Source organism: Mya arenaria, chromosome 17 (genome assembly GCF_026914265.1).
Source record: "Mya arenaria isolate MELC-2E11 chromosome 17, ASM2691426v1".
NCBI classification, from domain to species: domain Eukaryota; kingdom Metazoa; phylum Mollusca; class Bivalvia; order Myida; family Myidae; genus Mya; species Mya arenaria.
Genome location: NC_069138.1, coordinates 22,510,821 through 22,525,034, shown reverse-complemented (window position 1 = coordinate 22,525,034; position 14,214 = coordinate 22,510,821). Strand labels below are relative to the sequence as shown.

At 34.9% G+C, this 14,214-nt stretch overlaps 1 long non-coding RNA gene across 2 annotated transcripts; it reads left to right on the top strand.

The window, feature by feature from the left end:
* The first annotated feature begins 10,533 nt into the window (after positions 1-10,533).
* On the top strand, positions 10,534-12,726 carry LOC128222788 (uncharacterized). 2 transcript variants are annotated; one of them, XR_008259227.1, is made up of 3 exons: positions 10,534-10,628; positions 11,219-11,388; positions 12,190-12,724. It is a non-coding gene; the product is annotated as an uncharacterized LOC128222788 (long non-coding RNA). The 2 variants fall into 2 exon arrangements; XR_008259228.1 differs by having other exon boundaries at positions 10,588-10,705; positions 12,190-12,726.
* Positions 12,727-14,214: the final 1,488 nt, after the last annotated feature.

Below are 14,214 nucleotides of genomic sequence, written 5' to 3'. Positions count from 1 at the left end.
TAAACATCAGTTAGCAATGTACTTGCTTCCAATGTGTGGTGGTAAATGTTGTAAAACATCAGTTATCAATGTACAGGCTTCCAGTGTGTGGTGGTAAATGTAGTTAAACATCAGTTATCAGTGTACATGCTTCCAATGTGTGGTGGTAAATGTTGTTAAACATCAGTTATCAGTGTACATGCTTCCAATATGAGGTCGTTAACCTTGCTTAACATCAGTTATCAGTGTACATGCTTCCAATATGTGGTGGTAAATGTTGTTAAACATCAGTTATCAATGTACATGCTTCCAATGTGTGGTGGTAAATGTTGTTAAACATCAGTTATCAGTGTACATGCTTCCAATGTGTGGTGGTAAATGTTGTTAAACATCAGTTAGCAATGTACATGCTTCCAATGTCTGATGGTAAACCTTGTTAAACATCAGTTAGCAATGTACATGCTTCCAATGTCTGCTGGTAAACCTTAATAAACATCAGTTAGCAATGTGCATGCTTCCAATGTATGCTGGTAAACCTTGTTAAACATCAGTTAACAATGTACATGCTTCCAATGTGTGTTGGTAAATGTTATTAAACATCAGTTATCAATGTACATGCTTCCAATGTGTGGTGGTAAATGTTGTTAAACATCAGTTATCAGTGTACATGCTTCCAATGTGTGGTGGTAAATGTTGTTAAACATCAGTTATCAGTGTACATGCTTCCAATATGAGGTCGTTAACCTTGCTTAACATCAGCTATCAATGTACATGCTTCCAATGTGTGGTGGTAAATGTTGTTAAACATCAGTTATCAATGTACATGCTTCCAATGTGTGGTGGTAAATGTTGTAAAACATCAGTTATCAGTGTATATGCTTCCAATGTGTGGTGGTAAATGTTGTTAAACATCAGTTAGCAATGTACATGCTTCCAATGTCTGCTGGTAAATCTTGTTAAACATCAGTTAGCAATGTACATGCTTCCAATGTCTGCTGGTAAACCTTGATAAACATCAGTTAGCAATGAACATGCTTCTAATGAATGCTGGTAAACCTTGTTAAACATCAGTTAACAATGTACATGCTTCCAATGTGTGTTGGTAAATGTTATTAAACATCAGTTATCAATGTACATGCTTCCAATGTGTGGTGGTAAATGTTGTTAAACATCAGTTATCAATGTACATGCTTCCAATATGTGGTGGTATATGTTTTTAAACATCAGTTATCAATGTACATGCTTCCAATGTGTGGTGGTAAATGTGGTCAAACCTCAGTTATCAATGTACATGCTTCCAATGTGTGGTGGTAAATGTTGTTAAACATCAGTTATCAATGTACATGCTTCCAATGTGTGGTGGTAAATGTTGTTGAACATCATTATCAATGTACATGCTTCAAATGTGTGGTGGCAAATGTTGTTAAACATCAGTTATCAATGTACATGCTTCCAATGTGTGTTGGTTAAAGTTGTTAAACATCAGTTATCACTGTACATGCTTCCTATGTGAGGCCGTTAACGTTGCTAAACATCAGTTATCAATGTACATGCTACCAATGTGAGTCCGTATACGTTGTTAAACATCAGTTATCAATGTACATGCTTCCAATGTGAGTCCGTAAACGTTGTTAAACATCAGTTATCAATGCACAAGCTTTCAATGTGAGACCGTAAACCTTGTTAAACATTAGTTATCAATGTACATGCTTTCAATGTTAGGCCGTAAACCTTGTTAAACATCAGTTATCAATGCACATGCTTTCCATGCGAGGCCATAAACCTTGTTAAACATCAGTTATCAATGCACATGCTTCCAATGTGAGGCCATGAACCTTGTTAAACATCAGTTATCGATACACATGCTTTCAATGTCAGACCGTAAACGTTGTTAATCATCAGTTATCAATGCACATGCTTTCAATGTGAGGCCATAAACCTTTTTAAACATCAGTTATCAGTGTACATGCTTTCAATGTGAGGCCATAAACCTTGTTAAACATCAGTTATCAGTTTACATGCTTCCAATGTGAGGCCATAAACCTTGTTAAACATCAGTTATCAATGCACATGCTTCCAATGTGAGGCCGTAAACCTTGTTAAACATCAGTTATCAATGCACATGCTTCCAATGTGAGGCCGTTAACCTTGCTAAACATCAGTTATCAATGCACATGCTTCCAATGAGAGGCCGTTAACCTTGTTAAACATCAGTTATCAATGTACATGCTTTCAATGTGAGGCCATAAACCTTGTTCAACATCAGTTATCAATGTACATGATTCCAATGTGAGGCCGTTAACCTTGTTAAACATCAGTTATCAATGCACATGCTTCCAATGTGAGGCCGTTAACCTTGTTAAACATCAGTTAAAAATGTACATGCTTCCAATGTGAGTCCGTTAACCTTGTTAAACATCAGTTATCAATGTACATGCTTCCAATGTGAGGCCGTTAACCTTGTTAAACTTCAGTTATCAATGTACTTGCTTCCAATGTGAGGCTGTAAACCTTGTTAAACATCAGTTATCAATGCACATGCCTCCAATGTGAGGCCGTTAACCTTGTTAAACATCAGATATCAATGTACATGCTTCCAATGTGAGGCCATAAACCTTGTTAAACATCAGTTAAAAATGTACATGCTTTCAATGTGAGGCCATAAACCTTGTTAAACATCAGTTTTCAATGCACATGCTTTCAATGTCAGACCGTAAACCTAGTTAAACATCATTTATCAATGAACATGCTTTCAATGTGAGGCCGTAAACATTGTTAAACATCAGTTATCAATGAACATGCTTCCAATGTGAGGCCATAAACCTTGTTAAACATCAGTTATCAATGCACATGCTTCCAATGTGAGGCCGTAAACCTTGTTAAACATCAGTTATCAATGTACTTGCTTCCAATGTGAGGCCATAAACCTTGTTAAACATCAGTTAAAAATGTACTTGCTTTCAATGTGAATCCATCAACCTTGTTAAACATCAGTTATCAATGCACATGCTTTCAATGTCAGACCGTAAACCTTGTTAAACATCAGTTATCAATGCACATGCTTTCAATGTGAGGCCATAAACCTTGTTCAACATCAGTTATCAATGCACATGCTTTCAATGTGAGGCCGTAAACCTTGTTAAACATCAGTTATCAATGAACATGCTTCCAATGTGAGGCCATAAACCTTGTTAAACATCAGTTATCAATGTACATGCTTTCAATGTGAGTCCATAAACTTTGTTAAACATCAGTTATCAATGTACATGCTTTCAATGTGAGGCCATAAACCTTGTTAAACATCAGTTATCAATGCCCATGCTTTCAATGTGAGGCCATAAACCTTGTTAAACATCAGTTATCAATGTACATGCTTCCAATGAAAGGCGGTAAACGTTGCTAAACATCAGTTATCAATGTACATACTTCCGATGTGTGGCCGTAAACGACGGTATTCAACATCAGTTATCAATGTACATGCTTCCAATGTGAGGCAGTAAACGTTGTTAAACATCAGTTAGCAATGTACATACTTCCAATGTGAGGCCGTAAACGTGGTAAAACATCAGTTATCAATGTACATGCTTCCAATATGAGGCCGTAAACGTGGTAAAACATCAGTTGTCTATGTATATACTTCCGATGTGTGGCCGTAAACGACGTAGTTAAACATCAGTTAGCAATGTACATACTTCCAATGTGAGGCCGTAAACGTTGTTAAATATTAGTTATCAATGTACATGCTTCCAATGTGAGGCGGTAAACGTGGTAAAACATCAGTTGTCAATGTACATGCTTCCAATATGAGGCCGTAGACGTTGTTAAACATCAGTTATCGATGTACATGCTTCCAATGTGAGGCCGTAAATGTTGTTAAACATCAGTTGTCAATGTTAAACATCAGCTATCAATGCACATGCATCCAATGTGAGGCCGTAAACGTGGTAAAACATCAGTTGTCAATCTACATGCTTCCAATGTGAGGCTCTAAACATGCTTAACATCAGTTATCTATGTACATGCTTCGAATGTGAGGCCGTAAACGTTGTTAAAAAACAGGTATCAATGTTAAACATCAGTTATCAATGCACATGCTTCCAATGTGAGGCCGTTAACGTTGTAAAAATTAGGTATCAATGTTAAACATCAGTTATCAATGCACATGCTTCCAATGTGAGGCCGTAAACGTTGTTAAAAAAACAGGTATCAATGTTAAACATCAGTTATCAATGCACATGCTTCCAATATGAGGCCGTTAACGTTGTTTAAAAACAGGTATCAATGTTAAACATTAGGTATCAATGTACATGCTTCCAATGTGAGGCCGTACATGTTGCTAAAAATCAGGTATTAATGTTAAACATCAGGTATCAATGCACATTCTTCCAATGTGAGGCCGTAAACGTTGTTAAAAATCAGGTATCAATGTACATGCTTCCAATGTGAGGTCGTAAACGTTGTTAAACATCAGTTGTCAATGTACATGCTTCCAATGTGAGGTCGTAAACGTGGCAAAACATCAGTTGTCAATGTACATGCTTCCAATATGAGGCGGTAAACATGGTTAACATCGGTTATCTATGTACATGTTCCAATGGTAGGCCGTCAACGTTGTTAAAAAACAGGTATCAATGTTAGACATCAGTTAACAATGCACTTGCTTGCAATGTGAGGCGTAAACGTTGTTAAAAATCAGGTATCAATGTTAAACATCAGGTATCAATGTACATGCTTCCAATGTGAGGCCGTACACGTTGTTACAAATCAGGTATCAATGTTAAACATCAGGTATCAATTCATATTCTTCCAATGTGAGGCCGTAAATGTTGTTAAAATTAGGTATCAATGTACTTGCTTCCAATGTGAGGCCGTAAACGTTGTTAAACATCAGTTATCAGTGTACATGCATCCAATATGAAGTCGTAAACGTTGTTAAACATCGGTTATCAGTGTACATGCATCCAATATGAGGTCGTAAACGTTGTTAAAATTAGGTATCAATGTTAAACATCAGGTATCAATGCATATTCTTCCAATGTGAGGCCGTAAACGTTGTTAAAATTAGGTATCAATGTACTTGCTTCCAATGTGAGGCCGTAAACGTTGTTAAACATCAGTTATCAGTGTACATGCTTCCAATGTGAGGCCGTAAACGTTGTTAAACATCAGTTATCAGTGTACATGCATCCAATATGAGGTCGTAAACGTTCTTAAAATTAGGTATCAATGTTAAACATCAGGTATCAATGCATATTCTTCCAATGTGAGGCCGTAAACGTTGTTAAAATTAGGTATCAATGTACTTGCTTCCAATGTGAGGTCGTAAACGTTGTTAAACATCGGTTATTAATGTACATTCTTCCAATGTGAGGCCGTAAACGTTGTTAAAATTAGGTATCAATGTACATGCTTCCAATATGAGGCCGTAAACCTTGTTAAACATCAGTTATCAATGCACATGCTTCCAATGTGAGGCCATAAACCTTGTTAAACATCAGTTATCAATGTACTTGCTTCCAATGTGAGGCCATAAACCTTGTTAAACATCAGTTAAAAATGTACATGCTTTCAATGTGAGGCCATAAACCTTGTTAAACATCAGCTATCAATGCACATGCTTTTAATGTCATACCGTAAACCTTGTTAAACATCAGTTATCAATGCACATGCTTTCAATGTGAGGCCATAAACCTTGTTAAACATCAGTTATCAATACACATGCTTTCAATGTGAGTTTGTAAACCTTGTTAAACATCGGTTATCAATGTACATGCTTCCAATGTGAGGCCATAAACCTTGTTAAACATCAGTTATCAATGCACATGCTTCCAATGTGAGGCCGTAAACCTTGTTAATCATCAGTTATCAATGCACATGCTTTCAATGTGAGCCCATAAACGTTGTTGAACATCAGTTATCAATGCACATGCTTCCAATATGAGTCCATAAACCTTGTTAAACATCAGTTATCAATGTACATGCTTTCAATGTGAGGCCATAAACCTTGTTAAACATCAGATATCAATGCACATGCTTTCAATGTGATGCCATAAACCTTGTTAAACATCAGTTATCAATGTACATGCTTCCAATGAAAGGCGGTAAACGTTGCTAAACATCAGTTATCGATGTACATACTTCCGATGTGTGGCCGTAAACGACGGTGTTAAACATCAGTTATCAATGTACATGCTTCCAATGTGAGGCAGTAAACGTTGTTAAACATCAGTTAGCAATGTACATACTTCCAATGTGAGGCCGTAAACGTGGTAAAACATCAGTTGTCAATGTACATGCTTCCAATGTGAGGCCGTAAACGTTGTAAAACATCAGTTGTCAATGTATATACTTCCGATGTGTGGCCGTAAACGACGTAGTTAAACATCAGTTAGCAATGTACATACTTCCAATGTGAGGCCGTAAACGTTGTTAAACATCAGTTATCAATGTACATGCATCCAATGTGAGGCCGTAAACGTGGTAAAACATCAGTTGTCAATGTACATGCTTCCAATATGAGGCCGTAGACGTTGTTAAACATCAGTTATCAATGTACATGCTTCCAATGTGAGGCCGTAAATGTTGTTAAACATCAGTTGTCAATGTTAAACATCAGCTATCAATGCACATGCTTCCAATGTGAGGCCGTAAACGTTGTTAAACATCAGTTATCAATGTAAATGCATCCAATGTGAGGCCGTAAACGTGGTAAAACATCAGTTGTCAATCTACATGCTTCCATTGTGAGGCCCTAAACATGGTTAACATCAGTTATCTATGTACATGCTTCGAATGTGAGGCGGTAAACGTTGTTAAAAAACAGGTATCAATGATAAACATCAGTTATCAATGCACATGCTTCCAATGTGAGGCCGTTAACGTTGTAAAAATCAGGTATCAATGTTAAACATCAGTTATCAATGCACATGCTTCCAATGTGAGGCCGTAAACGTTGTTAAAAAACAGGTATCAATGTTAAACATCAGTTATCAATGCACATGCTTCCAATATGAGGCCGTTAACGTTGTTTAAAAACATGTATCGATGTTTAACATCAGGTATCAATGTACATGCTTCCAATGTGAGGCCGTACATGTTGCTAAAAATCAGGTATTAATGTTAAACATCAGGTATCAATGCACATTCTTCCAATGTGAGGCCGTAAACGTTGTTAAAAATCAGGTATCAATGCACATGCTTCCAATGTGAGGTCGTAAACGTTGTTAAACATCAGTTGTCAATGTACATGCATTCAATGTGAGGCCGTAAACGTTGTTAAAGATCATTTGTCAATGTACATGCTTCCAATGTGAGGTCGTAAACGTGGTAAAACATCAGTTGTCAATCTACATGCTTCCAATATGAGGCCGTAAACATGGTTAACATCCGTTATCTATGTACATGCTTCCAATGTGAGGCCGTCAACGTTGTTAAAAAACAGGTATCAATGTTAGACATCAGTTAACAATGCACTTGCTTCCAATGTGAGGCCGTAAACGTTGTTAAAAATAAGGTATCAATGTACATGCTTCCAATGTGATACCGTACACGTTGTTACAAATCAGGTATCAATGTTAAACATCAGGTATCAATTCATATTCTTCCAATGTGAGGCCGTAAACGTTGTTAAAATTAGGTATCAATGTACTTGCTTCCAATGTGAGGCCGTAAACGTTGTTAAACATCAGTTATCAGTGTACATGCATCCAATATGAAGTCGTAAACGTTGTTAAACATCGGTTATCAGTGTACATGCATCCAATATGAGGTCGTAAACGTTGTTAAAATTAGGTATCAATGTTAAACATCAGGTATCAATGCATATTCTTCCATTGTGAGGCCGTAAACGTTGTTAAAATTAGGTATCAATGTACTTGCTTCCAATGTGAGGCCATAAACGTTGTTAAACATCAGTTATCAGTGTACATGCTTCCAATGTGAGGCCGTATACGTTGTTAAACATCAGTTATCAGTGTACATGCATCCAATTTGAAGTCGTAAACGTTTTTAAACATCGGTTATCAATGTACATTCTTCCAATGTGAGGCCGTAAACGTTGTTAAAATTAGGTATCAATGTACATGCTTCCAATATGAGGTCGAAAAACGTAGTTAAACTTCAGTTATCAGTGTACATGCTTCCAATATGAGGTCGTAAACGTTGTTAAACATCAGTTATCAGTGTACATGCTTCCAATATGAGGTCGTAAACGTTGTTAGACATCAGTTATCAGTGTACATGCTTCCTATATGAGGTCGTAAACGTTGTTAAACATCAGTTAACAGTGTACATGCTTCCAATGTGAGGCCGTAAACGTTGTTAAACATCAGTTATCAGTGTACATGCTTCCAATGTGAGGTCGTAAACGTTGTTAAACATCAGTTATCAGTGTACATGCTTCCAATATGAGGTCGTAAACGTTGTTAAACATCAGTTATCAGTGTACATGCTTCCAATATGAGGTCGTAAACGTTGTTAGACATCAGTTATCAGTGTACATGCTTCCTATATGAGGTCGTAAACGTTATTAAACATCAGTTAACAGTGTACATGCTTCCAATGTGAGGCCGTAAACGTTGTTAAACATCAGTTATCAGTGTACATGCTTCCAATGTGAGGTCGTAAACGTTGTTAAACATCAGTTATCAGTGTACATGCTTCCAATATGAGGTCGTAAACGTTGTTAAACATCAGTTATCAGTGTACATGCTTCCAATATGAGGTCGTAAACGTTGTTAAACATCAGTTATCAGTGTACATGCTTCCAATGTGAGGTCGTAAACGTTGTTAAACATCGGTTATCAATGTACATTCTTCCAATGTGAGGTCGTATACGTTGTCTATCTCTCGTGTAGTGTTTGTTCGGTATTTTTCTTTATGTCTTCAACAAAGATATGTTTTGCTTTCGTTTAGATATTTGATTGTTGTGTCGTTACAAACGTAAAAACTCTTTTGCGTCGTTTTTTAACTTTATGATGATGATAATGATGATGATGATGATGATGATGATGATGATGATGATGATGATGATGATGATGATGATGATGATAATAATAATAATAATAATAATAATAATAATAATAATAATAATAATAATAATAATAATAATAATAATAATAATAATAATAATAATAATAATAATAATAATAATCTTTTGATCAGATCTTTTTGATAACTTTCGATTAGAAACACACGATAACCATGTAAAGTAAAGTAAAAATCCGTAAATGGATTTGCCATGAAATAATGGAACAGTTATAATTAAAATACTGATGCATTGTAAACTGCGCTGATATTCAGAAAAACACAGGTGCTAAAAGCTTAACTGTTTGATTACACTTGAAAGATTGGAGATATAAATTATTAAAACTTTTCCTTGTCTCACATTGGCCAGTTAGACATCATCCTGACAGAGACTCAAGCTAGCATTGACCACGGCGTCTGACCGGCAAATGAAATATTGAACGAATAGTTTGTTATTTGTCGTTATATATGTCTTACAGTCGGTTATCTTTTGAAAATGTATTTTTAAGAAATTATCATACGCTCTCGCCTTTGTAAGTATGGGAAATATCATATATAAGTTATTTTGTAACATTACAAGCAAAACAGATTCATTTGCAATGTTATATGTTTAAATAGTAATTAAAAGTACAATGATGTTACAGACGAGCTTATAGTAATATAACATAATAACGATTTGCACGAATATCAGGTGTAAAAATATATTAGAGTTTTACTTACAATCATGTAATTCGTGTGTTATTTACTTCCATATTTTACAATAAAGATAATTATGGAAAATGAATCTCAGCTCTTTAAAAAACCAATCAAGATGACCTTTTTAAGATTGTAAACAAACACGCTGGCAAAGACGCAGATTTTTCCTTTCATGACAATAAAAGGGAATCGCAATTTACGGTACTATAATCACCAAAAGTAAATTAGTGTTGCTTGTTTTAATTTGATTTAATACAACTACTTTCATCAACAATACATCATTATAAACATAATTAAAAGCAAATTACAAGGTAGTATAAGGTATGTTTAAATTAACCACGCTTTACTTTACATCAAGTGTACTCATATGCATTTATCATTTGGAACATTTATTTGCCTTTTGTAATATTTGGTGTAAAGAAACATGGGCTATTTCAGTTGTCGTTTTCTCTCAATTAAAGTAAAACAAAGGCTTGTTTACTAAGTTTAAATGTTTATCTAAGTTGCGTCATATAACAGCGTGTATATATTAGTTTATAAATGATGGCAACTACCAAGCTCCTATTTAAAAAGTCATCAAATACAATTATCAAACAGACACTTAACGAGAGACAAACGACATTTATGACTTCAATTCGCATTAATAGCATACTTTGTATACATAAATTACTAATGCGTAAGTTGTTATAAACAAGTATATACTGGTTGAACACAGATGTTCATTTAAGTGATGTTAAACCTGGTTGACGTATATAACGTATTTGGTAACCTATAGCATGACGTAATTAGATCCATGAACCGGTCGGCGATTTTGAATTGCTTGATGTATAAATACGAACATAGCCTTAACTATACTTATTTCATTAAATAATACGACATCATAAATATGAGGAGTTCTATTGTACTTGTCTTACTCATGTGCCTTGTAGGTGAGTCGAAAAGGATTTAAAAGTTATTGAAATAAGGATGATTGTTTAAAGTGTGTACTCATGCATTTTGCTCCAAGGTACATTTGACTCTTTCACATTTCCCATCTCTCACAACGAAACATGCATGAAATGTTATCATGAAATATTTAAATTTAATCTTAAATATACATACATCTTGACTTTTCCAATATATTTAGTGGTTTTAATCTTCTTTCTAATGATCGATTTCAAATAACGAAGTAAAACACTGTTTAACATTTACTTGAGATTTGTAATTCGTTTAGTTTATCTGCAACTTTTACCGGATTGGATTAGCGTAGTCCAGAATGTTCGCTTCTAATTTATAAGTACACAACAACGCTTTGGCTTTTGAATAGTAGCGTGAAGTGAAGCAGAAATATCGCATCTGCTGTTGAATTGGCATTTTTTTCCGATGTGTATTTATAGGTGTGATTGGCGGTCATAAGTATAAGGGTTCATTGTGAAGGGTGTCATTTAGGTATAGCTAATACTTGAGGACCGAGTACTCTATACAATTACAATTTTTTTCATTATGTTCTTTTCTTCTAAGAGCATCTCATTTGTTTCAGTTTCAAACAGTGGTCAACCTGCTGGCCAAGGTGAAATGTGTGGAGGATACGCCGGTACTATGTGTGGAGAAGGTCTAAGGTGTGATCATTCTAGAGGAACTGCTGGAAAGTGCGTGCGAAGTCCGTTTGCTGTGGTTTTTCATGGCCAGCAGTTCTAGAGGCGTGTGTGAGTAAGTTAAACCTTTCCACAACTTTGTTTAACTGTATTTTTTGTATTCTTGTATACATTTGCAAATTTTAAATCTTAAGGTAAACGTAATGTCTTGTATGTAAGTAGTTCAAGTTGACTTAGTATTGTAGTAGTACTATTCATTTGTTGTAGAATTAGCAGAAACAGAAGCTATATTTTCACTACTAGCATTAGTAGTAGTAGAAGTAGTAGCAGAAGCAGCAGCAGCAGAAGTAGTAGTAGTAATAGTAGTAGTAGTAGTAGTAGTAGTAGTAGTAGTAGTAGTAGTGGTAGTGGTAGTGGTAGTGGTAGTAGTAGTAGTAGTAGTAGTAGTAGTAGTAGTAGTAGTAGTAGTAGTAGTAGTAGTAGTAGTAGTAGTATAAGCAGTAGTAGTAGTAGTAGTAGTAGTAGTAGTAGTAGTAGTAGTAGTAGTAGTAGTAGTAGTAGTAGTAGTAGTAGTAGTAGTAGTAGTAGTAGTAGTAGTAGTAGTAGCAGTAGTATAAGCAGTAGTAGTAGTAGTAGTAGTAGTAGTAGTAGTAGTAGTAGTAGTAGTAGTAGTAGTAGTAGTAGTAGTAGTAGTAGTAATAATAATATTTATCTCTATTAAAATATAACGGTTGCTTCTGCTGGTGCCGCTTTAGAAGTAATAGAAGTAGAAATAGTAGTAGTAGTAGCTCGAGTAGAAGCAACAGCAACGCAAGCGGCACCAGCGGAAGCAACCGTTGTATTTCAATAGAGGTAAATGGTGATGCTTGCAAAATTGACTCTCATCACGAAACACGATATTTTATTTATATTTCAGGTTGGATGACACCACTGTACAATGTTCAATTTTAAATATTTTGTTCTTATCAATTCGGAACCAAATTCTCTGTTCACGGATAAAAACAACAACAAATAACTGTATGAATAAACCCTGTTGAAGGTGTGTTCAACTACCCTAATGGTTATGAAGTTTTGATATGTGGTCATTTTCTTTTATGCTCATTTTTTGTTTGATTTATTTTCATTATTTTCATTAAATCAGTTTTTATCTTCGCATCCATATGTTTTTGTTTGTTATTGTTATTTGTTTTCTTTTGAAAAGGAAGCAAATATAACACTATTACGCCAAAGTAAGTTAATATCAGGCTGTCCGGTAAGTGTATTGGTTAGTACATTCGTACGAAAAGATCGCGACAATATTGCGGAAAATCGTGCCAATGAGAGTGATCACAGAAGTTAATATACCATTCTTTACAAACAATAATGAGTAAACTAAGCTTATTGGCATGTATTGATAACAAAAATCATGCAAGGTACTTGACACACACATAATTACCCTGTTCCAAAAATCAAGAGTCGCAGTAAGGTTGAAGCACGACAACGACGACGTAACATTGTTATACCATCAACGACGATGACATCGACATTGATTATGTTTGTACTTATGAGCACTGTACTAACATGTCACAAATCTTGGCCTACTTTAACTTTACTTGTACTCAAAATATTACCACGCTTTCATATCGGTTATATCTTGACAGAGGACCTTCACCAGGTTATCAATCTCAAGAGGGGCAACTTTCAAAGGAATCTGACCTACTATTCGTTTACAATTAAATAGCTTCATTAGGAATAAAGATAAAAATGCTTCCATGTTAACACATATAATACTGGTATCATTGAAAGGTAATGCCTACCTAATCTTTTATATTTATCACAATAGTTATTGCAATTTGGATATTACGCTTTATATCAATGAGACTCGGAAGTAATGTGACATGTATCGAAATATTTCAATCTTGGTCAAAACAATAATTGTTTGTACAATTACTGAAGGTATAATTTATATATATATTATGCTCCTACATATAAAACGATTTCGTATATACCAATCAATAAAAAGATCACCAGACATATTTGTTTACTCATTTCTGGACGGTAACACTTCATTTTATCGAATAAATCGATCGAATACATATGGTTATTGTAGCTCGCCAAACACTTCATCACAAGGCGTTTTTTAATCGACTAGCTGCAATGAAAGGGAGGCCCATAACATTGTTAACATGTGTCTGTCTTCTGCTGATCTGCATTGTACAGTGGATACAGAGAAACTATAAAGACTATGAAAAAACTATAAAATTCACCTTTGGCTTCTTTGAACCTATATTCATCTGCTTTAAATTACCAACGTCTATGTCAACAAAGCATGTAACATTTCCCAAATGACAAAATTATGACTTTAATCGTAATTTCAGTGCTAATATAGTTCTAGGTTCTATAAATGCATACTAAATAATTCATCTGTAAATTTACTAAAACAGATTAGTGTATCGAAGATAATATAAGGTCAGTTAAGCAAAGTGGATGGTTAAAATACAAATATATTATATTTAAAATATAGTGTTGGGTAACAATGTTCAATAGTTAGACACGTTTCGTTGTGATAAGCCGATATATGCTTGCATGTAGTCAATCTGTTTGGAGGAAATTCAGTATCTTGATACAAAAACGTTTCTTTATATAGAAACACTAACCACAAAGCGTGGTTTACATGATACTGTCGATTATTGTGAAACCAGATGAGACACATATTCCTGTTAAACCTGATTGTTAAAGTACACACTACTTTTTATCCATGATGAAATAACATCGTTTAAGTTTTAATTTGCAAAGCTATTAAAAAAAACATTTGTGATGACTAAAAGAATGCATACATGTTGTGGCATATGGCTGGAACTTAGAAAGACAAAGGCCATGACTTATTCGATTAGTTTTGCTTTTATCCTCAAAACATACAATTAAAACAACTGTTCAAACGATTCTTAAAATAGAAACACTC